Consider the following 26,774-nt stretch of genomic DNA (forward strand, 5'->3'; position numbering starts at 1 on the left):
ATGCCCAAAATTATCCAACAATGAAGCTTTAATTTGATAATTTTTAAAAAATTATTTGAAGATATATCATATTTCTCTTTCATTCTTTGAAAATAAATAAAATATCCTGCTTCATAGCAATCTTGCGCCAATTTAATACCCTTTTGATCCAATAACTTCAAAAGTTGATTATTAAGTGTAAAGGGGAAAAGCTTATTTTGATCAAAGGAGTTTTACCTGAAATCTTACCTTGAGTACCTATGGCTTCATTTTTTTTATACCATAAATCCATTAAGTGTTTCAAAACAGGTAAATTATCACTACGCAATAACTTAGAATTCCATCTATAAATAAACTGATCCATCTTCTTCTCAGCAATTTGACATAATTCAATATTAGCCCATATCAAAGGTTTATCTATTTCAAATATCCTATTAATAAATTTCAATTGTGCTGCATCATAATAATTTTTAAAATTAGGAAGTTGCAAAGCTCCTAATTCATATTTCAAGTTAATTTCTGTAATGATACCCTTACCATTTTATCCTTCCATAAAAATTTCCTCACCAAGACATTTAAATCCTTAAAAGTTTCTTTTTGAAAATTTTATTTATAGATCATAATAAAATTAAAAATTAAGTACATATTGTTCCCCATATAAACCCCCACCCCCAACCCTAACTCACCAACCCCTCCCAACCCCCCTCTAAACTACCCCAAAACAGAAAGAAAAAGATAGAATAAAAGAGAAGATCAACTTACATAACAACCTTCAATTATTGCCATGGTTTAGTGCAACCCCATCCTTGTGGGGGAAAAAAAACTATTACAAATTCAATCTCGTATACAGGCTCCAAACTTTAACAAAGAAAGAATAATTGTTAAGTAAATTATAAGTAATCTTTTCCAATGGAATACAAGACCACATTTCGAAATGCTGAAATCAGTCTCATTTTTCCAAGTAATTTCCAAACATTTTCTAGCAACAGCTAAAGCTAATCTCAAGAAGGTAATTTGAGATTTATCTAATTTTAATTCCAAACTCTTTTTTTTATTTCACCCAGTAAAAATACCATAGGATCAAGTGATATTTTAAATTTAAATAAAGTTTCTAAAAATTCCTTAATTCTATTCCAAAAAGGCTTCACGGCTTCACATGACCAAGTAGAATGTAAAAAAGAACTAACTTGTTTATGGATCCTAAAACATAAATCAGAAGAAATGTATTTATACAGGTACATGATCATTTATCCGGACTTCTAAAATCCGGAAAGCTTCAAAACCTGGTAAGTGGGGAGAGAGGTGACCGGCGCTTGGGGGAGGCAGCTGAGGGGCTGGCACTCAGGGGTGGCAGCTGAAGGACGGGTTCTTGGGGGTGGTGCCTGGTGCTCGGGGGAGGCAGCCAAGGGACTGGCGCTTCGGGGAGGCAGCTGAGGGATCAGCGCTCAGGGGAGGCGGCCGGGCACTGGGGAGGCAGCTGGTGATCGGGGAGGTGGCCAAGGGACCGGTGCTTGGGGGAGGTGGCCGGTGCTCTGGGGAGGCGGCTGGCACTTGGGGGAGGCAGCCGAAGGGCAGGCGGGCGGGTGACTGGAAGAGGTTTGGGGTGGATACGGCAGCACAACTTGGGTGGGCTTTCCGAAATCCAGAAAAATCTGAAATTCGGAACACACTGTCACCCAAGGGTTCTGCATAAAGTATCATGTACCTATATTTCCTTACCTTCCCGGGGGTTAAATATTATGGTGAATAAAATTATAATGAACTAATCTATATAATTTTAGTCATACTATCTTCACATTAAGTCATCCAATCATCCTGAGATATGGACAAATCTTTATCCCATTTTAATTTTGATTTATAAATATCCGTCTTAAGCATTTTATTTTGTAATAAAGCATACATCTCAGATATAAATCCTTTCTTACCCCCTTTAGTAAGTAAACTTTCAAATTTGGACCATCTAGGTAACTGTAGCATATGCCCAAAATTTTCCAACAATAAAGCTCTAACCTGATAATAAGAAAACAATGTATTTGAAGAAATTTCATATTTCTCTTTCATTCTTTGAAACAATATAAAATACCCAGCCTCATAACAGTTTTCCACCAGTCTAATTCCTTTCTGTTCCCACAATTTCAAAAATTGATTATTTAATGTAAAAGTAAAAAGCTTATTTTGAAATAAAGGTGTTTTACCTGAGACTTTACCTTCAGCACATTCTTCTTAGTCCATAATTCCATTAAATGTTTCAACACTGGTAAATTATAACTCTTTAAAAGATGAGAATTCTATTTATAAATAAAATGATACATCCTCTTCTCATCAATCTGAGATAATTCAATATTAGCCCATACCAAAGTTTTATCCAATTCAAGCATCCTATTAATAAATTTCAACTGTGCCGATTCATAATTCTGAAAATGAGGGAAAGACATTCATTTTCACACAATTAACACATCCTATTAAAGTTATTATCCTATTATTCCACTGAGTTAAATCATATTTAATTTTAGATAACAAAGGTAAATAATTCAATTCATATAAATGATTATAATTGCTCTCTATTATAATACCTAAATATTTAATTTGATCAGACCACTTAAATTTTGCAATATACCTACAAAACGAATAATTCACATCAGCCAAAGGCATAATTTCACTCTTATCCCAGTTAATCATGTATCCTGATATTTCACCATACTGCTCCAATCTAGCAGGCAGACCTCAAAAATTTCAAAGGTTTGATATATATCAAAACATCATCTGCAAATAGATTTATTCATCTGCTTTCACCTTAATATTACTATATTATCTAATTAACTGAGCCAAAGGTTCAATGACCAATGCAAATAGAGCTGGTGACAAAGGACAGCCCTGTCTAGTCAATCTAGATAATAAATTTGTCCATTTATCACAACTCTAGCTGTAGGATTTTTATATAAAGCTTTAATCCAACCAGTAAAAAGAGGCCCAAAATCCTTTAAAAAAATTTTGTGGAATCTTACAAGGAAAATAAAAGAAATTCTGAATTTGAGGAAAAGGATTCATTTTAATAAAATTAACTCATCCTATAAATGTAATCGATAAATCTTTCCATCAATTCAAATCATATTTAATTTTAGACAATAACAGCAAATAATTTAATTCATATAAATGACTATAATTACAATCTACCTTAACATCTAAAAAATACTTAATAAGATCTAACCATTTAAATTTCACAATATGCCTACATGAAGAATAATCCATTTCAGCTAAGGACATAATCTCACTCTTTTCCCAATTAATTTTATAACCTGATATCTCACCATACTGTTCCAATCTATCATCTAAACTTCTCAAAGAATTCTGAGGTTCTGTTAAATATATCAAAACATCATCTGCAAACAAGTTAATTTTAAATTCATCAGATTTCACCTTAATACTTTCAATGTTACTATCTTGTCTAATCACCCAAGCCAAAGGTTCAATAACTAATGCAAATAGAGCTGGTGACAAAGGGCAACCTTGTCTAGTCAATCTGGTCAAAATAAAAGGTAAAGATAGCTGTCCATATGTCACAACTCTATCAGTAGGACTTCTATATAAAGCTTTAATCCAACCAATAGAAAAGGCACCAAATTAAAATTTCTCTTAAACATTAAATAAAAAACTCCACCCCACTCTATAAAAGGCCTTTTCTGCATCCATTAGTAAGTTGGATCCCTCCCAAGAAACATTAATTAAAGAAATCAACCTCACAATATTATCTGCCAAATAACGATACTTAATAAAATGCGCCTGGTCTAAATGAATTAAATAAAGTAAATATTTATCCAACCTATTAGCTAGAACCTTTACCACAATTTTATGATCAACATTTAATAATAAAATTGGACTATAGGATCTTGCTTTCAATGGGTCCCTATCTTTCTTAAGAATAACTGTAACAATTGCTTGAGGAAAAGAATCTGGAAAAGAATGAACCTCTAATGCCTGTTTCAATACTTCTATCAATAAAGGAATTAATAAGTCCTGAAATTCTTTATAAAATTCAGAAGTAAAACCATCATCCCCTGGAGAATTCCCATTTGGCATAGATCGAAGTGCATCTATTACTTCTTTAGCAGTAAAAGAAGCATCCAGATCTTTATATCCTTATGACTGAAGAAGGGTAAATCCAAATCAGATAAAGAATTGTCAATTTTAACCTCATCCTCCACTACATCAGAAGTATATAATTTTTCCTAAAAATTTCTAAACACATCATTAATTTCCTGAAGTTTATATGTAATCATTGATTCATGTCTAAGAGCATTTATTGTTTGAAAAGTTTGTTCCACTTTTAACTGCCAAGCTAATACTTTATGAGCTCTTTCCCCAATTCATGGTATAATTGTCTAGTTCTCTGTAATAACTTCTCAAATTTATGAATTTGTAATGAATTATAATATAAATTCATATTAGTTAAATGTGTTATCTTAATTTCCATTGAATTTGGCTGTAAATCTTTTTTCTAAAAATCTCTATCTCCTTCTCCAATTTAATTACATCAGCTAAATGTTGTTTCTTAATTTTAGCAGTAAAATGAATAACTTATCCCCTCAAATATGCTTTTAAAGCATCCCATAAAACAAATTTACTATTAACTGAATCCATATTTATTTTCAAATAGGACTGTATTTGATCTTATAAAATTACAAATTTCGACACTTTTCAACAACAGATAATTAAATCTACATCGCTATATATTGTCAACTCTCTCTGAACCAGTACGTTATTAATAACGAAGAATGATCAGACAAAATCCTACTCATACATTCAGCCTTCAATACCCAGCCTTGCAATTGGGCTGATACCAAAAATAAATAATCTATTCTAGAATAAGAATTATGTAAAAATGAATAAAACAAAAAATCTTTCTCTTTAGGATTTAACCTTTTCCATATATCTACTAAATTCATATATTATCAATTGTTTAGCCATTTTAATCCTAATTACTGTCTTTGGAGATTTATCTAATAATGGATCCAAACCAAAATTAAAATCAACTCCCACCATAATTTTTTCATATGCTCAATTTAAATTAAGAAAAGAATCCAACATAAATTTCTCATCATCTATATTAAGAGCATAAACATTCATTAAAGTCTAAGACTCAAATGTTTTTACAATTAATAATCAAAAGTCTACCAACTGACTTAATAACTGATTCTAATTTGAAAGATAACTTTTTATTAATCAAAATAGCTACTCCTCTTGCTATCAAATTAAACTAAGATGCTATAACTTGTCCAACCCAATCTCTTTTCAATTTCTGATGTTCCTTTTCAGTCAAATGTGTTTTGTGAAAAGAAGCAACACCAACCCAATTATACACCAATACTCTTTTTCTCTTAATTGGATTATTAAGACCACTAACATTAAAAGTAGCAAAATTTTAATTAGTCATCATTACAATTCATTTCAAAAACCACCTTATCACATATGAAGAAACTCCTCTCCATGGAAACCATGCAAAAAAGACTAAATAATCTCCTCAAAATAAAAAGAAAAGAAATAAATCCCATATATTAAAAAAAACAATAATACTGTACTACAGTATTACCCCCCTCAATTATGCAGGAGTGACCAATGCCACAAGATGGCCAATGACTTCAGAAGGATTAATACTCAAACCACCCCCTGAACAGAACAAAAAATATAATAATGAATAAATCACTTCAAGTATGATATGCCTCCTCCAGATCTCTATTAACTTGATCATCATCGATGTCAATATCAATGAACTGCTGAGATCCCTTCTCTCACCTTCCATTCTTCCCCTTCTGAACTAGAACAGACTGTTGGAAAACACTTTCTTGACTTTTCATCTGTTTATTATTTGGTAGAGAATTAGCAAATATAAGAGCTTCAGCATCATCACTAAAGAACTGAGATCGAAAGTCTCCCTAAACAAATTTAAGTACAGCAGGATATCGAAAAGCAAATTTGTATCCTTTCTTCCACAAAACAGCTTTAGCAGAATTAAATTCTTTATGAAGTTTAATAACAGCTTGAATCACCATAAAAGAAAACTATTATTTTCTTAACCACCAAGGGGCCTTGATTAATTCTCACATTTTGAACTGTAACTCTTAAGATTAATTCTATATCTTGATAGCATAAACGTCTAATCAGGATAGAACGTGGAGCATGACCTGGATGAGGTTTCCTTCTTATTACGCTATGAGCTCTATCCAATTCCAAACCATTTGGAAAATATTCTTTCTCCAAAACTTCAGGAATCCACTTCTGAAAAAATTGAACTGGATCTGGGCCTTCAAATCTTCCAGAAGCCCAGCAATTTTAACATTATTCCTTCGAATTCCCAACCAGTGAATGAATGCTCCATCTGGCCCATCTTTTCTTTACATTGTTCCACATCATCCCTACAGTCACGAAAATCCTCTTCAATTCTTCTTAAATTTATCTTGCATCTTGTCCACCATTTTCACTCACTTTGCCACTCCAACTTAATAGATAATATCTCCCCCTTTATATCAGCACATTGTTCCTTCATAGATGAAAAACCTTGATCCATCTGAGTTGCCAAATTTTCTATCTGTTTAGAAATATCAACTTTTAATAGTGGATCTGAATAATGAGTGTCAGATTTAAACTTTGCTGAAACCTGTTTCAGGTATGGGCCTACCCATACCAGGATAAATTTCTTCTTCAAGTCCGCCTCCAATATCACCTTCTTCCTCCTCCATTGACGCAGATGGCATTTCAGCCCGACTGTGGGTTCGGATCCCCCCTCCTGTCATCCCAGCATCACTGAGCTGAGTAAAGTCGGGTCCCTCCCCCCCCCCCCCCCCCCACCACAGCTTGGGCCGCACTCGATATAATGCAGATCTGCGAAGTTTTGCGCATGCGCAATTTCATCTCATGATCCAGAGGAGGACATCTTTGGGCACCGCCGGCATATTCCGCAACACTGCATAAAGTTAGCACCGGAGTCAAATGGATCTTACCTAGGGACTTCAGAGGTTCCACTTCAAAGATAGGTCCAAGTTCTTCTGTACTTGATAGCTGTTTAGACATCATTTTTGTTTCCATTGCTTGTACTTCTATTTTCCTCATAATTGCTTTCAGGATATATCAACAATATATTCAATATTTTCTGAAATAGTTTAAAACTTTAAAATTGGGTTTTTAATAGTTCTGCCAGATCTTCTCCCTACACCATCATTCCATGTTCCTAACGGTCCATTCTCATTTTGGTATGATGGACTGAATAAACAAACAGCATGCTTCATCGAGGTGGCCCATTTCTGCTCCAGTTATAAACTCCCTGCCTTGGGCAAGCAGAAGGGAAGCAAGAAGCAGGTGGCTCAGAGTACTTTGGGAAGTAACATGCATTCCGACACCACATCCAGAGAGCGCCCAACTTCATAACTGTTTGGCTAAAAATTTCTGCCCTCACTTCTACTTCTCTTCCTGCATAGTCCAAGACATTGTGATAGAACATGAGACGGATGAAAATAAAGCAGCTGCGGAAGGCAGCAGGGAAACCTTGGAAAAGTGTATCCTATGGAATTTCACCTTGAGACCCATATGGCTCTTGGCTAGGTTCCTGGTCATTCCAGCCCTAAAAGAGACAATAACCCTTACTCCCCAAGAACCAACTCTCTATGCCATGCATTAGTTGATATGTGATAGATATGAAGACTAAGAATAGATGAATAATGCCAAAATACATCACTGGCCATGACTTCTTATCTCATAAATTTGGACAACTTGAATAAGCAATTGTCTATTGTTGGGAACCAGAATTAATGCAAGTGCAATCCATCAAATGCTGAACCTTCAAGAGGGCTATAATCCTTGCAAATCAGACTACTCACATTGCTTAGTTTCTATTCAAGGAAAAGTTGATGAAAACCCTGAAATTAAAAAAAAACAGGAAATTCTCAGGACCCCAGTGCTTTCGCATGTTATTTTAGATTGTAGCCAAAGGGAATTTCTTAATGTTTCAATTTACATCCTGTGACGCCAACTGAGGAACAACATCTAAATACAAATGAAAACTCAAATACAGGCTGATCTGTTCTGTCTCCCTAAAATGAACAAATAATATCAGAAACTGATGTCTAGATCCAACAGCACTGAAGAAGCTCAACATTGTCCAAGATGACATGATCTACTTGTATAGCATTGCATGCAGCACTTCAAACAGTGAATCCTTCTACTGGCCCATTGTAGCCACAATATGTAACATATATACAATGCACCACGTTACATGCTACATTAGCACATCCTCAATACACAACTTCCACCATCAAGGACAAGGACAGCTCTCACATGGGAACAACGCCACCAGTAACATAACATAACATAACAATTTACAGCACGGAAACAGGCCATTAGGCCTTTCTAGTCCGCACCGAACCAAACACCCCTCTCTAGTCCCACCTCCCTGCACAATGCCCATAACCCTCCATCTTCTTCTCATCCATATACCTGTCCAACCTTTTCTTAAATAATACAATTGACTCCGCCGCCACTATTTCTCCCGGAAGCTCATTCCACACGTCTACCACTCTCTGAGTAAAGAAGTTCCCCCTCATGTTACCTCTAAACCTCTGCCCCTTAATTCTTAACTCATGTCCTCTTGTTTTAATCTTTCCTCCTCTTAACGGAAATAGTCTATCCACATCCACTCTGTCTATCCCTTTCATAATCTTAAATACTTCTATCAAATCCCCTATCAACCTTCTACGCTCCAAAGAATAAAGACCTAATCTGTCCAATCTCTCCCTATACTCTGAATGCTTAAACCCAGGTAACATTTTGGTAAACCTTCTCTGCACTCTCTCCACTCTGTTTATATCCTTCCTATAATTAGGCGACCAGAACTGCACACAGAACTCCAAATTAGGCCGCACCAACGTCTTATACAGTCTCAACATCACCTCCCAACTCCTATATTCCATGCAATGATTGATAAAGGCCAGCATACTAAAAGCCTTCTTCACCACCCTATTCACGTGAGTTTCTACCTTCAGGGAACTCCTAAATCTTTCTGCTCTTCTGTATTCCTCAATGCTCTCCCATTTACCACGTATGTCCTGTTCTGATTCTTCTTACCAAAATGAAGCACCTCACACTTATCAGCATTAAATTCCATCTGCCATTTTTCAGCCCACTTTTCTAAGCAGCCCAAATCCCTCTGCAATCCTTGAAAACCTTCTTCATTATCCACTATTCCACCTATCTTAGTATCGTCTGCATATTTACTAATCCAATTTACCACCCCATCATCTAGATCATTAATGTATATAATGAACAACAATGGGCCCAATACAGATCCTTGTGGCACACCACTGGTCACCGGCCTCCAACCTGACAGACAATTATCCACTACCACTCTCTGGCCTCTCCCTTTCAGCCAATGTTCAATCCATTTGACTTTCTCAAAATTTATACCTAAAGACCACCTTCTTAACTAACCTTCCATGTGGTACCTTATCGAAGGCCTTACTGAAGTCCATATAGACAACATCCACTGCGCTACCCTCATCCACATTCCTAGTCACCTCTTCAAAAAATTCAATCAGATTGGTCAAACATGACCTTCCTCCCACAAATCCATGTTGAGTGCTCCTGATCAGACCCTGTCTATTCAGATGTTTATAAGTACTAGACCCTGTCTATCCAGATGTTTATAAGTAGTTTTTACTCAAAATCACCTACCATCCTGGTTTAAAAATGCATTTTTGTTCCTTCATCATTGTGATGTTTCTTCTATTACAATAAAGGAACTTTAGTTAATAAATCTAGTTGTTTTAAAAAAAGCAACCAGCACTAAGGACAGAACATACACATACCAGACCTCATATGAAGGCATCCATCTTGGATCTATCCAAGATGCAACATCTTTCCCAAGATGCAACAATCCCTAGATGCTACACACTCTGTCTCTGACTCCTCCTGGTAGTAGCACTCTATCAGTACAAAGATTGCTGGTTCCATATCTAAGAACTCTCTGTGCAACTACACCAAGGGAATATGTGCAACAAGAGACCCCAGAGTTTTGAGAAAGCACTATGTTACTAAATTCTCAGGCTACTCTGATTTTCCTTTGGTATTATTAGGTGCCTGTGAGATAATAATGCCATCAAATAATCTTTTAAAAAATCATATAAAACTGAGAATACTAGAACAAACAAAGGCAAAGCATTACAAACTAGAGACTTCAAAAGATGTAAACGAGTACAAAATTCTAATCATGTCATGCATTGATCCCAAAACTCTTCTCTATTAACAGTGAATATAACCAAAGTTTGTAAAACTGGGTATTTCAGTATTTAATCATTAATATTAATGTAATAGAAAAATACTCCTAATTTGAGTAATACAAATTTTCAGATAGGCCTCAAAGCTTCTGACATTTCTGGTTAGACTTCCAATAATCACTGAAATTATTGAAATCTTAATAATGATGAGTGATCAGGAAACAAAATGCAGTCCACATTTTTATCTGTTCTTCTATTACAATTCTATTTTTGCTCTTCAGAAATAAAGCAATAATGTTGTCTTCGTGAAAATCATTTCAAATTATATGCATTTCTTTAAAAACATTTTACTTGTAATCATATTCAAAGAACTTCAATATAGAATTAAAGAAAAACTAAACTATAATTGAAAGACAATTTTTTAATATAAAGAAATGGCCATCAGTCTGCTTTGTGACACGTGAATTGATTGGTGAACATGTCAGAATAACTTTGCTTTTGTAGATGAGATGTAATCATTGCTTGTTCTCATTGGAATTGTTATAGAACTTGCTATGGTTTCTTCATCAATTATAACCTTTGCATAGTAGAATAATTCTGATTCATTTTTATGAATATTTGTTGAACTCTCAGAAGGAATTTTTCTCTCAATATCAAGAAAAATTGAGTTACTGTGGTGATCCTTGGAATTGCATGCTTAGTGTGTGAAATGTAGTTGTGTGTAGTTGCTCGCTGTAATGTGATACGGAGGACCGGCGCTATAGGCTGACTAGGGGGAAGTAGTCCCCTTGCTTGCATATAGGTATTCCTGTCCACTGGTCCATTATCTTCATCTCTCCACCACCCCCACCCCCCCCCCCGATTCTATTTTTGAATTGGGCACTGCTTTTTAAGTCATCTCAAACAAACTTTGCTAATAAAATTGAACCGTAGTGAATAACTCATGAAATAGGAGTTATGCGAATAACATGGCAGTGTTAACCATCTATGATACTAGTCCCAATCTGATCTGAGAGCAGAGGACAGTTGCAAGGGAGCTATTTCCCCCTAGTCAGCCTACAGCGCCGATCCTCCATACCGGCAAGCAACAGCATTCTACATACAAGCATGCAATACCAAGGTTCACCACACTTACCAACGCGATTTTAGAAACCAAGAGAATGATCCCATGTGGAGTAATGATTTTCTTAAGTGGTGAGCATGGATACTGTTGTTATCAATTATATTCTTCTGTTCTTCCAATAGAGTTCCATATGAAATATATTGGATGCAGATAACTTTGGTTTCATTTGCAAAGTTAAATATTGTGAATTCAACATCTGCAGCTGAAACCATGTAGATTGCATTCATTTTTCCTTTTAAAAAAAAGCTCACCATTGACTTGCTAATATACAACAGATGGAAGGTCTAGTTACCATCTGCAAAGTAATCAAGTGAAGCATGAAAGTCTGCAGAGGCTGTGTGTGGTGATATGGCTGTATGTACTGGCTGGCCCCCCTCCGGGGGTCTCCCTACCTTAGCTCCTCCCTTGATCCTTCCCATGTGACCCCTGGCCATAAAGGTCTCCTTCCCACTCATTTTCCTAGCCTAGACCTGAGCCAGCAGTCTCTTGCTTAATAAAGCTTATCTTTCCCCTCAGTCTTCTGTCTGCATCAATATTGGGCTACTGATAGCGCCTAATAATTTATTAAGCAAGATTTATAGAACTCTCCGGTCATGGAGAAATTGCTGTGCCCTGAAAGGCTGGAAGTAGACCCCCAAGTCCGGGTGCATCGGTACTCTTTGAGCAATCGGTGAACTGTTTTAATAATTTTCTCGATGCCTCTGCAGAGGTGGTCGACTCGGACAAGAAGAAGCTCAAGATCTTTCAAGCATGAGTTGGCCAGAAGGCCTATCTGACCATCCTAGGCTGTGTGACCTACACCGACATGATGGCTGAGCTGTGGGCGCTCTATAAACTCAAGGTGAACTCTGTTTACTCCCGTTACCTGCTGGCATTCCGGGAAACAACAGCCTGATGAGTCTGCAGAAGAGTTCGTCTGGTCCTTGGTCACACTGGGAAAAGACTGTTTGGGGGAACTCATGGGCCCGGGCATGATATCGCTGAACCAGTGTGTGGAAGAGCTGAGCAGAGGTGCCTGTGTGTCAGGGTTGAGGTCGGACTACATCCAGCAAAGACTCCTCAAGGAGGACTTGCTCCCTCTCAAAAAGGCCATCGAACTGGTCAGACTCTGGACTAGGCCCAGCGCCAAGCGGTGTTGATCGTGAGCAGAAGCAGGCCAACCATATACGTTCCAAAACAAGAGCCATCAGCCTGGGACTCAGAGTTGGGAATCAGTGACCCGACCGCGGCTGCAATCATACCGACTGCATTGTCGAGGTGCAACTTCTATGGGCAGGCCAGGCACACTAGGCACCTTTGCCCCATGAATGGAGTGACCTGCTCGGGCTGTGTTAAGAGGGGCCACTATCAAAGGGTCTGCAGGTACCAATCGCACCCAGTGAGCAATGCAGGATGCATTCCCGAAGAGCTTCCGGCGCTGACCACTTGCGCAGTGAGGGAAGCGCTATCTTTCCGGCCACCGCTCCCAGCCCCCGTACCTCGGCCTACCACGCTAGTGACGTCACATCCGGCTGCCTCGACTCCACTTCTGGCTTCTCCTTCATCCGATGCTGTGTGGTCAACATGGAGGTCGCATTCTTGGGCGGACCTCCCCACTGACGACAATGATGAAGAAACGCCACTCCTCACTTCAGTGACACTAAATCAAACCAGTCCTCACCCGATATCGAACTCAATAATGCAGATCAAGGTGAATGGACATAAAATTAACTGTCTTTTTGATAGCGGCAGAACGGAAAGTTCGTACATCCTGATGTGGTCCAGAGACTCTCCCTCCTAGTCCAACCCATGACTGGGATGGTTTCAATGGCGGCAGGGACCAACAGACGAGTATTCGGGGGTATTGTGTAACATCGCTGATGGTGGGGGGATTGTTATATCAACTTAGTTTTACCAGTCATGCCCTGCATCTGTGCGCTGATCCTCCTAAGCCTTGACTTTCAGAGTCAGTTAAGGACCAAGATGATGGCGTTCGGAGGACCCCAACCACCATTGACCATTAGATGCCCTCGGCATTCAGGTGACCATCCCCGACCAAATGGCCAGCCCCCGTTACCGTCCTGTGGCCCCAACACTCATTCCCTAGCATCATCCAGCTGTATTGACACTCAGTCCTCAGCACCATCCAGCAGTCCCAGCACTCGGTCCCTGGCTTTGACATGTGGCCTCATCACCTTAAGGGTGCTCCCTCCATCGCTGTTCATGAACCTCATCCAGGATTGCAAACCTATTGCCACCAAGAGCCGGTGCTATAGTTAAGAGGATATGCAATTTATCTGGGCTGAGGTACAGCAACTCCTGGTGGAGGTGATCAGAGCCCCTAGCATCAATTCTCGGAGAGCACAGGTCCTCGTGGTCAGAGGGGCCCCGGATGGTAATTAACTATAGTCGAACCATCAACCACTTCACCCAGCTGGATGCGTACCCGCTCTCCCGTATAGCCAACTTGGTCAATAATGTCGCCAAATATAGAATTTTTTCGACCATTGACCTCGGCTTACCACCAACTGCCCCTCCGTCTGAGTGATTGAATCTATACCAGATTTGAAGCCAACGGGAAACTTTTCCACTTCCTGCAGGTACCCTTTGGCATTACTGATGGTGTTTCTGCTTTCCAGAGAGTAATGGACCAGATGGTGAAGGAACATGGGCTGACAGCAACGTTCCCCTACCTCGACAATGCCACCATCTGCGGCCATGATCAGCAGGACCACACGCAAACCTCGCCAAGTTCTTGCATACAGCCAAGTTACTTAACTTGATGTACAACAAGGACAAGTGCGTGTTCAACATGGAGCTTCTGGCCCTTCTTGGATGTATCATGGCACATGACCGCATGTGACCATTTCTAGAACTCCCTGTCTCGAGCACCCTGAAGGTGCTGAAACGATGCCTAGGGCTGTTCTCATACTATACTCAGTGGGTGCCCAGCTACGCCGATAAGCCCCATCCTCTAATTCGGTCAACCACGTTTCCACTATCAGCAGAGGCCCAAGCTGCTTTTAAGCAGATTCGTGGAGACATTGAAAAGGCCATGATGCATGCTGTGGATGAGTCCGTCCCCTTCCAGGTGGAAAGCGATGCCTCCCACTTTGCACTGGCCACCACATTAAACAAGGCAGGCACACTGGTAGCATTTTTTTTCCATACCCTTCATGGGCCCGAACTCCGGACTCCTCCATCGAGAAGGAGGCACAGGCAATCATTCAGGCAGTGCACCACTGGTGGCACTACCTAGCCGGTAAGAGATTTACCCTGTTGACTGACTAGAGGGCAGTGGCCTTCATGTTCAGCACCAAACAATGGGGTAAAATCAACAACGACAAGATTCTGAGGTGGAGGATTGAGTTATCCACCTACAATTATGACATCTTGTACCGGCCAGGTAAGCTCAATAATCCCCCGGATGCCCTATTCCGACGGATGTGCGCCAGGGCGCATCTCAACCATCTCCAGGTCCTGCACAGCAGTCTGTGCCACCCCAGAGTCACAGGGCTCTATCACTTTATAAGTTCAAGGATGATGTCCAGTCCACAACCAGACGCTGCCAAATCTGCGCCGAGTGTAATGGCCAGGTGGAAAGAGAGAACAGCACCGTCTGAAAGGCAGTGCTCCTGGCCCTCAGGTCCAAAATTTTACCAGTGTCCCACTGGCAGGATGTTTTGCCAGAAGCCTTCCATGCTATCCGGTTGTTACTCTGCACCGCAACTAACACCACCCTACATGAAAGCCTCTTTGTTTTCCCTAGGAGGTCGGCGAATGGTTCTTCCAACCCTCCCTGGCTGACATCCTCAGGGCCAGTTCTCCTTCGGAAGCAAGTCAGAGGCCATAAGACAGATCCACTGGTTGAAGCGGTACACCTCATTCATGCTAATCCCCAGTATGCATTTGTGAGGTATCCGGATGGCCACGAGGACACAATGCCCTAACGAGACCTGGCAAGGGCTGGAGACCCCGAGACTGCCTTACCGGCTGCTGACTACGCCGCAGACCCGATGGTGTCATACCTAAGCACAACCCTGGAATCGAAGCTGCCCAACCTGCAGCCGGACGTCCAGGCTCTTATCCCTTCTGCAGTTGCGGAGGACCCCCCAGCACTTCAGGAGTCCACTGCCAGCACCCCAACCCCCACAGTTCCGGCAGCGCACACTCCCCTGTCAGCCCCCTCTTTGGAGAAATGCCATACTGAAACGTCAGTTACCCGGCGGTCCGGCATACAGAGGAGGCTGCCTGTGGGGCTCAACCTCTAGCTGTGGGTGGGGAGGGGGCTGTGCATCCGCTTCCTCGGCCAGTTTTTGTGGATTGTTAAATATTATTGTTTCTGCTGTTGTATTGCCTCTGGGTTTTGTTTATACCAGTGGGTTCTTTTTTTAAAAAGGGAGTGGGTGAATGTGGTGTATCCATTGATTATGTGGACAAGACCTGCCTTCTTATCAAATCTACGTCTTTCTATCTGGCAGAGGAGGCTTGTGCAGCCTTCATCCACGTCAAGTTCAAGGTCACAATGCATGTGGTGGACTAATCCACCCCTTTTCAGGTGGAAAGCAACGGGTCATACTTTGCCCTGGCAGCCACCCTTAATCAGGCTGGCAGACCAGTCACATTTTTTTCACACACCTGCAGGCCCCTGAGATTCAACACTCCTCAGTCAAAAAAGAGGCCCAACCTATTGTCAAGGCAGTGCGGCACTGGCGCCATTACCTGGCCGGTAAGAGATTCACCTTGCTGACTGATCAATGTGCTGTCGCATTCATGTTCAACAATCAGCAGTGGGGCAAAATCAAAAACGATAAAATACTGAGGTGGAGAATAGAATTATCCACCTATAACTATGACTTCCTGTAACGGTGAGAGAAACCTAACAAGCCACCAGACGCCCAGTCCGGTGGGACTTGCACCAGCATCCAGAATGACTGACTGAAAAGCCTCCATAATGATCTCTGTCTCCCCAGAGTCACTAGGATTTTTTCACCTTGTTAAAGCACTCCATCTGCCATACTCCATTGCCAAGATCAGGACCATGTCAAAGAACTGCCAGGTCTATACTGAGTGCAAGCCGCAATTTTACTGGCCAGACAGGGCACAATTTATTATAGCCACTTTCGAGCGACAGTGTCAACTTTAAAGGACCCCTGCCCCTCCGCCCCCCCCCCCACACCACTGGCCACAACATTTACTTCCTTAACATCATCGATGAATACTCTCGCTTTCCATTTGCCATTCCCTGCTCGGATATGACTGCTGCCACAGTCATCAAGGTCCTGAATAGCCTCTTCACTCTATTTGGCTATCCACAGTGACTGGGGACCTCCCTTTATGAGAGTCGTGCTGCGCCAGTACCTGTTGGTCAGAGGCATAGCCACGAGCAGAACCCTGAGGTAAAGGGTAAGTAGAGAGGGAGAATGCTACGGTCTGTAAGGCAGACCTCCTAGCCTTGCGGTCCAAAGGCCTCCCAGTCTTCTGCTGGCAGGAGGTTCTCCTGGGGGTCCTCCACCTGACCAGGTCTCTGCTGTGCACCGCCACTAACACTACACCACATATGTTTTCCTTCTCCAGGAAATCTACAACAGGGACCACACCATCAGCATGTGAGGAACCAGAAGTCTGACCCATTGGTCAAAAGGGTTGACCTCCTCCATGCCAACCCACAATCTGCCTATGTCCTATACCCTGACGGACACAAAAACACTGTCTCGGTCAATGATTTGGCTTCCTCAGGGGCCTTGGAGACCACTGCTAATTATCTCACAGCCTCCTCACCGTTGAACACACACAATGCACCAGACCTCTGGTATCCTGCCTCCGCCCTGAGGGAAGGTACACCAGGCACGACGCCCAGCCACCAGCACAATGCTGATGGATGCGAACAGGCACCCCGGACTGTCCAGGATTGCTGCTGCACCGCAGCCACAACTGGTCCTACAACAGTCCCAGTGAACGACCAGACCAACTGATAGGCTGAACTTATGACTTACAATTTTAAACTTTTAACTTTGTAAGTTCCACTTCATCCCACGGAACTCTTTTAAAAACAAGGGGTGAATGTGGTAAACCACTGTAATGTATAATTATCTGGTCAAGCATACCTAATGGCTTATTGGCCCCTCCCCACAGGCTCCTGTCTAAAGGTTACTGTTCCACAGCACCCTGCAACTCAGTGGAGGACGTCAAACATTAGGGATATGCTATGTTCTCAAGTGAATTTCTCCACAATTGTCTCCTGAGCGATTGATGGTGCATCAGGGAGCATCAAATTCAATGAGACGACATTGGACAAACTTGGATTGTTTTCTCTGGGATATCAGAAGATGAGGGGTGACTTGATAAATGTATACAAAATTATGAGAAGCATAGTTGAGGTAGATAGAATGTTTTTCCTTGGGAGAAAATGCCAGAGGACATTGCTTTAAGATGAGAGGGGAATATTTTAAGGAGATTTGGGTGGCATTTTTTAAAGAATCTGTGTGCAAGGAAGGTGAATGGAAATCACAGTAAAGGAAGGTGATAGGCTCTGATATGACAGCAATATTTAAGAGGCATTTAGACAGGCACAGGGGAATGGCAAGTCAGATGAGATTAGTTTAAACGGGGGTTATGCTCAACACTGACATAGCGGGACGAATGGCCTGTACCTGTGCTGCACTGTTCTATGTTCTAAATAACCGTGGGCTTCTCTTGATCATCCTCTCAACAAGTTTGATTGAAGGTCCCCATAGAAATAGCATCTGTGACTTTTACACTCATCCTCTGGAGTTTCCACCAATCTTCCTCTCGAATTCTTGCAGGAATGATTTTGTGCACATTCAGCCCTGTAGAAGTCGGGGGGGGGATGGTGGAGAGGAGGGTGGGCATGCATCAATCATCAACTATTCAGAGTCAGTTAAAGGTCATTCTAATGTTCCCATTTGATAGTTATTCAGCTTCTTCGTAAATCCTTCCATGAAGCACTCATCAAATATCAATGGCCCAGGTTTGGGCTGGAACATTGTGGATGGAGGCTGCACCCCCACCCAAAATTATTGGATTTGGCTTTGACATGAATCAATCCAAATGATCCAGTTAATTTTGGGTCTGGATGTTAGTCCTTCAAAGAGTCATATTCTTTCTCTTTAGAAGAAATAAATGAAATCTCCCATTGCTCATTTCCACAGCAAATCATGGGATCATGCCCTTTGTCCCAATGTGTCAAGGGGCACAAGTAATGTAGATGTCAGCTGACTACATTAACAATCCATGAGCCAGAGCAGGAACACACAAGGACAAAATTAACCAAAACTCCAACCAGACAATAGATCATTTCTTTCTCCCCCCACAGAATCATAACTTTTTGGCTTCTAGCCAATTTAACTCATATTGTATCAGTTAACACCTTCAAGGAAAGAGCCATACAATTAGATGCAGATTTCTATATTACTATCACATCAATTATGCATTAAATAATGAAATTTCTCATGCAACATTCCTTTGGAGTCTATTGTTGGGCAGTCAGGAATAATCGCAGCCTAATACAGCTCCTCAGGACTGGAACCCCAGGAGTAAATCACTTTATTTTTTCCACTTAACAATGCTCTGCCTTCACCATTCCCCTAAACCTTTTGTGACTTTAAAAGTGTTCTATGCTGAGTACAGATAATTAGATTTGAATATTTGGGTTACAAGTCCCTTCAAGGATTGAGGAATTATCTCTGGCTCAATCTCCATCAGTAAATTAAATAAATGGATAAAGATCTAATATGTATTCCTTGTCCACGACAATATGTTTTAATCCTTTCCTGGATCTATGCTTTCTTACTTTCTGTAATAGTTTGAATGAATTTGATTATTCACAGCTCTTCAAATGCACATATCCACTTTCTTCACTACTGTTTATGCACTCATCTTTTATTTTGTTTGGATATCTTCTCATTTCCAAATTAATCCACCCAATCTTTGACTTACTCAGGGTTATGTCCTGACACACATGCCAAAGTCCAAAAGACTCATTTCAGATTTGGCCCCACCACTGCAAAGTATGTCAATGCTTTGTGTCCTTCTGAATCACAGCTGCACGCTTCTCTTCATAAGGTGCAGAAGGTGTAACAGAAATTATGGTGTCAAGGACCAAGGTCAGATCTTTATTGCTTTAGAAAGAGAGACCCAGCATTTATGGGCACTTTTAGAGGCCAAGGGAGTGAGGGGAGGGATAGTGGCTGGCTGGTGGTCAGTGGATTGTGAGGCTAGGTGAAGAAAAGGATCTTGATTGGGGAGGGAATAGGGGAGGAGTCAGGGCACTCAGCTGAAGAAATCAGTGCAGAACAAACAGACTGTGAAGCCACTTAAAGGAATTAGCCATCTAACGTTAACCCACTAAAATCAATTAACCGGAACCCCTGGCAAGTAAGGTCAGTGATAACATCGCTGAAATTGACAAGCTTTAAAACTGTTTTAAATTTATCAAGTAAAGTCAATAAGAACTGACAAGCTTTTCCCACTGCCTTCTGGAATCAGTGATGCTGGCCCATCAGCACACAAGATCCACATATATAACACCTGGAGGTACCAAGGAAGCCTCCATTTACCCATATACATAGTCATCAGCATGGACTCAAGAAAGACTGAAACTAAAGGGTCTGCTCCACCCACCACTTCTTTCCTCCCCACTGACTTTATGGCCAATGCACCATCTCTGGAAAATAAAATTGAGGACTAAAGAGCAAGATTGTTCCTCAGATATAACACAAGAAATTGCTTTGTACTATGGTTCACAGCGACATCGCTTACATCCTAGTCACTGGATTCAGTACTTCAGCCCAAACATTTCTCCAAACATCCCATGGACCAGGCAGTGATCACAGATAAAAGAGGAAACAGTGCTGTCTGCTTCATGATTACCTCTTTGTAATGCTCGGATTTGATGATCCAGTTCAAATAGGAGATACCATTTGATCTCCTATCTCAATAGGAGATACCATCTCGCTGATCCTCCATTCTACATTAGACTCCCTGGACCACAAGAACATCTACATCAGGCTACTGTTCAATAACTACAGCTCAATATATAACACCATCATACTAGTAAAGATTATACTCAAATTCTGGGATCTGAGGCTTGGTTCATCACTCTGCTACTGGATCCACTATATCCTCATCGACAGATCTCAATCAGGCCACATCACTTCCTCCTTGTTTACCATCAGCTCAGGGCCCCCTCAAAGCTAGGTCTTAGTCCTCTGCTCTACTTCCTATGCACCTATGACTGCTTAGCAAAGTTCTGCTCCAAAACTATCTGAAAATTCACTGATGTCTGAATTACAGGAAATGATGAGTCAGTCTCTGGGAAAAACAGTTTTTCCTCATCTCCATCTTAAATCTACTCCTATGAATCTTGAGGCTGTGTCCCCTAGTTCGGGTCTCACCTATCAGTGAACAAATTTCATGCCTCTATCTTATCTATTCCTTTCATAATTTATGTTTTTCTATAAGATCTCCTCTCATTCTTCTGAATTCGAGTGAGTATAATCCCAAACGATTTAGTCTCTCCTCGTAGCTCAACACACTCATCTCCAGAACCAACCTGGTGAACCTCCTCTGGACTGCCTTCAAGGCCAGTATATCCTTCCTCAAGAATGGAGACCAGAACTACACATAGTACTCCAGGTGCAACCTCACCAGTACCTTGTATGGTTGCAGCATTACCTCCCTGCTATTGAATTCAATTCCTCTAGCAATGAAGGCCCACATTCCATTTCCTTTCTTAATAACCTACTGTACCTGTGACCTAACTCTCAAGTCCTTCTCCCCTACAGAATGCTGCAGTCTTTCACCATTTAAATAATGATCTGCTCTTCTATTTTTCCTACCAAGTGGATGACCTGCCATTTACTGAGTTGTACTTCATCTGCCAGACCTTTTCCCACTCACCTAATATGTACTCAGGTGCAGCCTCTCCACATTCTCTGTACAATTTGCAGATATTAAGATACCTCCTGCATTCTGTAACATTTAATTCAGGGATTAAATTTACCTACCACTGATTGAGAGAGCTCTTCACAATATTTCAATATCAGAATCCAATCAAATTTCACTGTTTAACCACAAAATCTGAAAAACACTTACGGTTCCAAAGCAAAAGAAAGCAGCAAAACAAAACCAGTCCAACACACTCTTAACGTTCTATTTTGTTTTTAAGATTTTGTTATGAGTGAAGTGGCACAGGAGAGCCACTGTCCCACACATGCACCAGATTTTTATCTCCCAGCAAAAAGTCTGTCATTTCCACTTTTCCCCAAAGTTAAAATCAGGGCACTCTCTATTTTTATTCACATCTACCCAATCTGTTCCTAATCTCACATCCACATTTTGAAATGCATTTATGTTTATTTCACACTGCATCAAACATTCTCAGATTGTCAGCTCCATCTTTGAATTTCAGCCCATGAGAGTTGAAATGTTTCTTCCTTGATTCAACATTACACCCTGTGGGAACTAAGAAAAAAAAACATACTGTCAAACTCTCAGTAAACAGTCTGGAATGTCTAGCCCCTCAGAAATTTGGAATCTACAATGAAAAATGTGCAAGGCAAACAGTATGCCACTAGTCTTCTGGGCTAGACCACATATAACATTCTTAACATTACGTTTTCCCAATTGAGATGCTTTCTTAGAAGCAATCAGACAACATAATTGTAACAGAATTGGCCGTACATCAATTTTTTTTGAAGCTATTAATATAGATTTGCAAAGCATATTACTCTTTAATACTTGTTTGAGCATTTTGATAAGCATCCACGTGTCAAAAGTTATTGTTTTATATGGAACCATCAAGTAAGGAAAGCCAGCCCCCTGTGATAATGGATTATCTCACACAAAGACTCTAAATCATGAGCTTGCCCGTGTTTTTACAGCTGTAAATAAATGATATGCTGCTTCAGGTAACACACATGGTCTCCTAATGGTTCATTTCCTTGCAGCACTGAGGGCAGCCTTTCTGGAATTAGACAATAAGTTAATGTTCATGTTACTTGAAGTAGTTCCAAGAAACAAGAAGTTCTATAAAAGTTAATCAATGTTCAACTTTAAAGCATGTAAAAGACTGATTAGACAGAGATAAAGATCATCGAATAATCCCATTGAAAATAATCTGAAAATTTACATGCTTGACAAAAAATTAACTCACATCTGCCGTGTGTTTGCTCAGGCCAAATTCTCGTTGCTTCATATGGACTATAATTGCTAGGGGACACCTTGGTTATTTCTAGCTTGAGTGAACTACTATCCACCAATAATTAATAACAGTTTGTCATGCACCACCAGTAGTAACTGGGAATAAATCTGACACTTTCCAAGACTTTGCTGATTACTTGGCATAATATGCACATTCTAGGTTTAGTAGAGACTGAAGAGTAGGAAAGAATGTGGTATATAGCTAAATGAAGAAATGGATGACATTCATTCTTATATCGGCTCAACCATCAGCAATCTTCCCTTAAAGGATTTCATCTTCAACTTAAAAAGGATTGCACTTACATAGCCCCTTTCACATTCTTTTTATCACTTTACAGCCAATAAATTGAAACAGTGCTGTGATATAGTAAAATAGCAGTTGATTAAGCAGACCCAAGTATTTGTAAATTCTTTGGCTTGGCTTCGCGGACGAAGATTTATGGAGGGGGTAAACGTCCACGTCAGCTGCAGGCTCGTTTGTGGCTGACAAGTCCGATGCGGGACAGGCAGGCACGGTTGCAGGGGAAAATTGGTTGGTTGGGATTGGGTGTTGGGTTTTTCCTCCTTTGCAGATTGTTTCTTCTTTTCAATAAATATTGGTGAAGAGTCAATTTAGGTAAAGACACACTGATCCCTTTTTGAAATATATTTTATATCGACTTCTGAGGGCAGATAAATCTTCGATTTAACAACCTATGTGCAATGTATAGGCATTGGTGAGGGGGGATTTGGCACATGGATTCCATGATAAACATTTTCAGTCCCACTGTTGCCCATAGTCCACATCATCCCAGCATCAGTACTGGCAACCGAAGTCTACAAACTGGATTAGGTGATGCAGTCTAATTGTTTCCTAACAGCAAATTGTTACTGCATCTGGTAGTGTGCAAACCTGCCCTGCTAAAAAGAAGCAAATTGTAATGGTGCCGTACACATGTTTGGATGATGAGCCTGCAAAGCTGTTTGCAAGCCAGGTGTAAACAGTGTGAAGCTTGTTGTAGTGATCACGATGGAAGGCTGGAACTCCTGACTGCATGAGAATGATCTGGCCCCTTTTCAGGAATGCAGAATTAGTACAATCAATTTTTGATGTACTTCTTGACAAAGTATCCCAATGAAAAAGAGTGTGGTTGTGCATCAGTGGCATAGACCAATTGAGTAAGTAGCATATATTTGGAGGACTGAGTTTCTGCAGTTCTCCGCAGAAATCTCTGTAGTAGCTTCTGGAATTTATTCCATTTGTCCTTGCCTCTGCCATGTCTTGAAAAAGGCACTGTGTTGAAGATTTTGCGTTCTGCTCTGGGATTTTTTCACTAAATGGAGTAAAGACATGAACAGAGTGAAAGAACTGAGAATGGAAAGAATGCAACAAGTATGCACATCTTAATTTATTGGTACTTCAATGGTAATAAAATACATGTTGTATATATTATTATAAGAGTAGGCAGAGAGTGAAACAAAAAAAAGGAACACAAAATAAGAGCAACAAACAATCTTCTGGAGCTATTCAGCTGATCAAGTAGCATCAACGGGAATAAAAGGACTGTCAATGTTTCAGGCTGGAACTCTTCATCAAGACTAATTACAGAGGGAAGATAAACAATGTAAGGGACACATAGGAGACTGCAGATGTTGGAAGCTGGAGCAACAAAGATTAAACTGGCCATCTCCTTTCTGTACTGTCAGTATCGATGAAGGGTTCCGGCCCAAAACATTGACAATTCCTTTTCTCCCACCGATGCTGCTCAACCCATTGAATTCTGCTATCAGATTGTTTGTTGTTCCAGATTCTAGAATCTGCAGTTTCCTATGAATACAAAATAAGAGTTACATTGCAAGGTTTATCTTCAGAATGCCCCTTCTCAAAAAGTATTTTAGAGTAGGTGAACAGGATGCATCAGAAGACAAAGAAAGAAACAGATTCCAGCAGTAGATGGCAGTAGCAACAATATCAAGCACAACTGCAGCCATTTGGAAGAACCTAGTGTCTTCAAATAAAACATCTTTTGTAGTAATAAAAGAGTCAGAAATATGCCCATGAAACACAATTATTAAATTAATCTTCAGTACCTTTTTCCCATCATATCTATAGAGCAAGAAAAGCCCTATCAAATCAATAACATCAGTGCTCCTATGCCCATGTCCAGTAACAGTGTGGAAGGCAGACACATTGGCACATCAGCATGATTGCAGAGCTGCTCAAATCCAGGATTTGACCTCAGGGCAGCTCAGCTCCAGCCACTTTCTTAGAACTGCCTGCCTCTGTTTTGGCTTGCACTCTGTCTCACTTAAGTTTGTATTTTCTTCCTCCAGTTTATCCTGATGGTGGAAACAGTTCCTTTTGACCTTATCAAAAGATCTTATAACTTTAAGCAGTTGTATTCTCATTTATTGAAGCTGTACAGTTACATTTTTCAATTTTGCATTGTGCTGGGTGTTTTCTTTAAATTCTTCACATTATATTTATGCGATGTTCACTAACATTAGAATGTGGTTTCAAATTCCAATTTACTGATTCTGAAGTCCCTGTCCAAGTTAGTCAGTGAATTAAAAAAATTTGGTGAGCAGTTGAATTTACTTTTATTGATTGCTATTAGATTCTAGTGGTGTGGTTGGGAAATACTTGGTGCACTGATGTTCATTTTTCCCATCCAGGGATGCAATTGATTTTGTTTGCTTGACTGGATTTATTGAAGAAACAGTTGACTCTAGAGTTTAGCATTGGGTGGCTGAAGGCCAGTGCCAGCAGGAGCTGAGGCAGGTTAAATGATGCAGATCATTGCACTGGATATCTCATGTTGCGGGATTTGCAATATTGTACTTAAGGTAGATATCTCATCATTTGCTATAAGCAATGGCTGCAGTGCATCTTATTTCATTAAATGTTACTGCTTGAATTCATATTAATATATATAATTATAAAATGAATTGTATTAATTCTGAAATATGTACTTCATATTTAAAAACGTACCTCAGTTACAGGCATTGGGAAGCTCATTTAATAAATGCAGATTATATAAATTATGTTTTTTTTTCAAAATTCTGAAGATTTTTGATGATATTTTCGCATCAAATTTACAACAAAAAAAATCTGAATGTAAGGTTAAGATAATAGTCAACTTATTCTGTGAAATATCTCCTTCAGCTGGGAATTAAGCTTTGAGGCAATCATCTAAATTGCATTCAATGTAAAATGAAGACAAAGAGATGAAGAATACATACAAATGAAAAGACGAACCAGGCTTTGAAAGATCTTGATATCTCCCAACTCATTGAAAAAAAACTCTTCAGGATTTATTGTCAACAATAGCATAAATAAAGTTAAATTGTATTCAATTTGATGAGGTGTAATTCTAAATAAGTTATTAAAGTATACAATTGAGTAACTGTGGTGAAACCACTTGTGCATGTAAATAAATGTTTGACCCTGTTCTCACTGGCCGGCTCCGGACTCCTCCCCTTTATTCCCCATGAAGGTTGTCATGCCACAACCCTGCCCGAGTTCGAGCTCAGGTCAGTGTGAGCCAGCAACTCAAGAGATGCTGTCCATCTCTAGCTGATAACAGCCTTCAGTTCCAGTACTTCAGCCTTTGGGTTAATTGATTATGCATCAGTGACATTTGATGAAGGTTCCTGGACCTTTAACTATTGAATACAGTCTTTCTCCATCAATGCTCTCTGACATTGAGTTCTTTCATTATCCTCTCTTTCTTTTTAATATCTTCATTGCTTTGGTTTTAGGATTAAACTGGAGTGAAATAGGGAGAAAACTATCATGCAGGATTGCTGCCTTATTGCAGAACATAATAGTGTTCTTACCACTGACCCTGCCCTTAGAGTTTCCCTGGGTTCCACTTAGACACTTTGCCTGAAAAATATTGATGTTAATCCTTCACATTGAAATTGTCTCCCAGTGTAGGAGGCAGATAGTGAAGTCTATAGAGGAAAAACTGATGAAATTCAGCTTCTGGCAGCTGAAGCTCATTCTTGCAAGATTAAATTTAACTGTAATCAATGACGACAGCCAAAGTTGACAGCTGAGTTTCGTAAATTAAATAAAGTACAAATGTACCTCATTACACATCAGACATTCTAAATTATTGGAACATCAATAGCATCCAATTTCATTTAAACAAATTAGCGATTTTATTCCTGAGAATTACTGGGTGGGTTGTTTTGAACATCATAATTGCAAAAAAAATCTTCACTAT

This window comes from Narcine bancroftii, chromosome 3 (genome assembly GCF_036971445.1).
Source record: "Narcine bancroftii isolate sNarBan1 chromosome 3, sNarBan1.hap1, whole genome shotgun sequence".
Lineage (NCBI taxonomy): Eukaryota > Metazoa > Chordata > Chondrichthyes > Torpediniformes > Narcinidae > Narcine > Narcine bancroftii.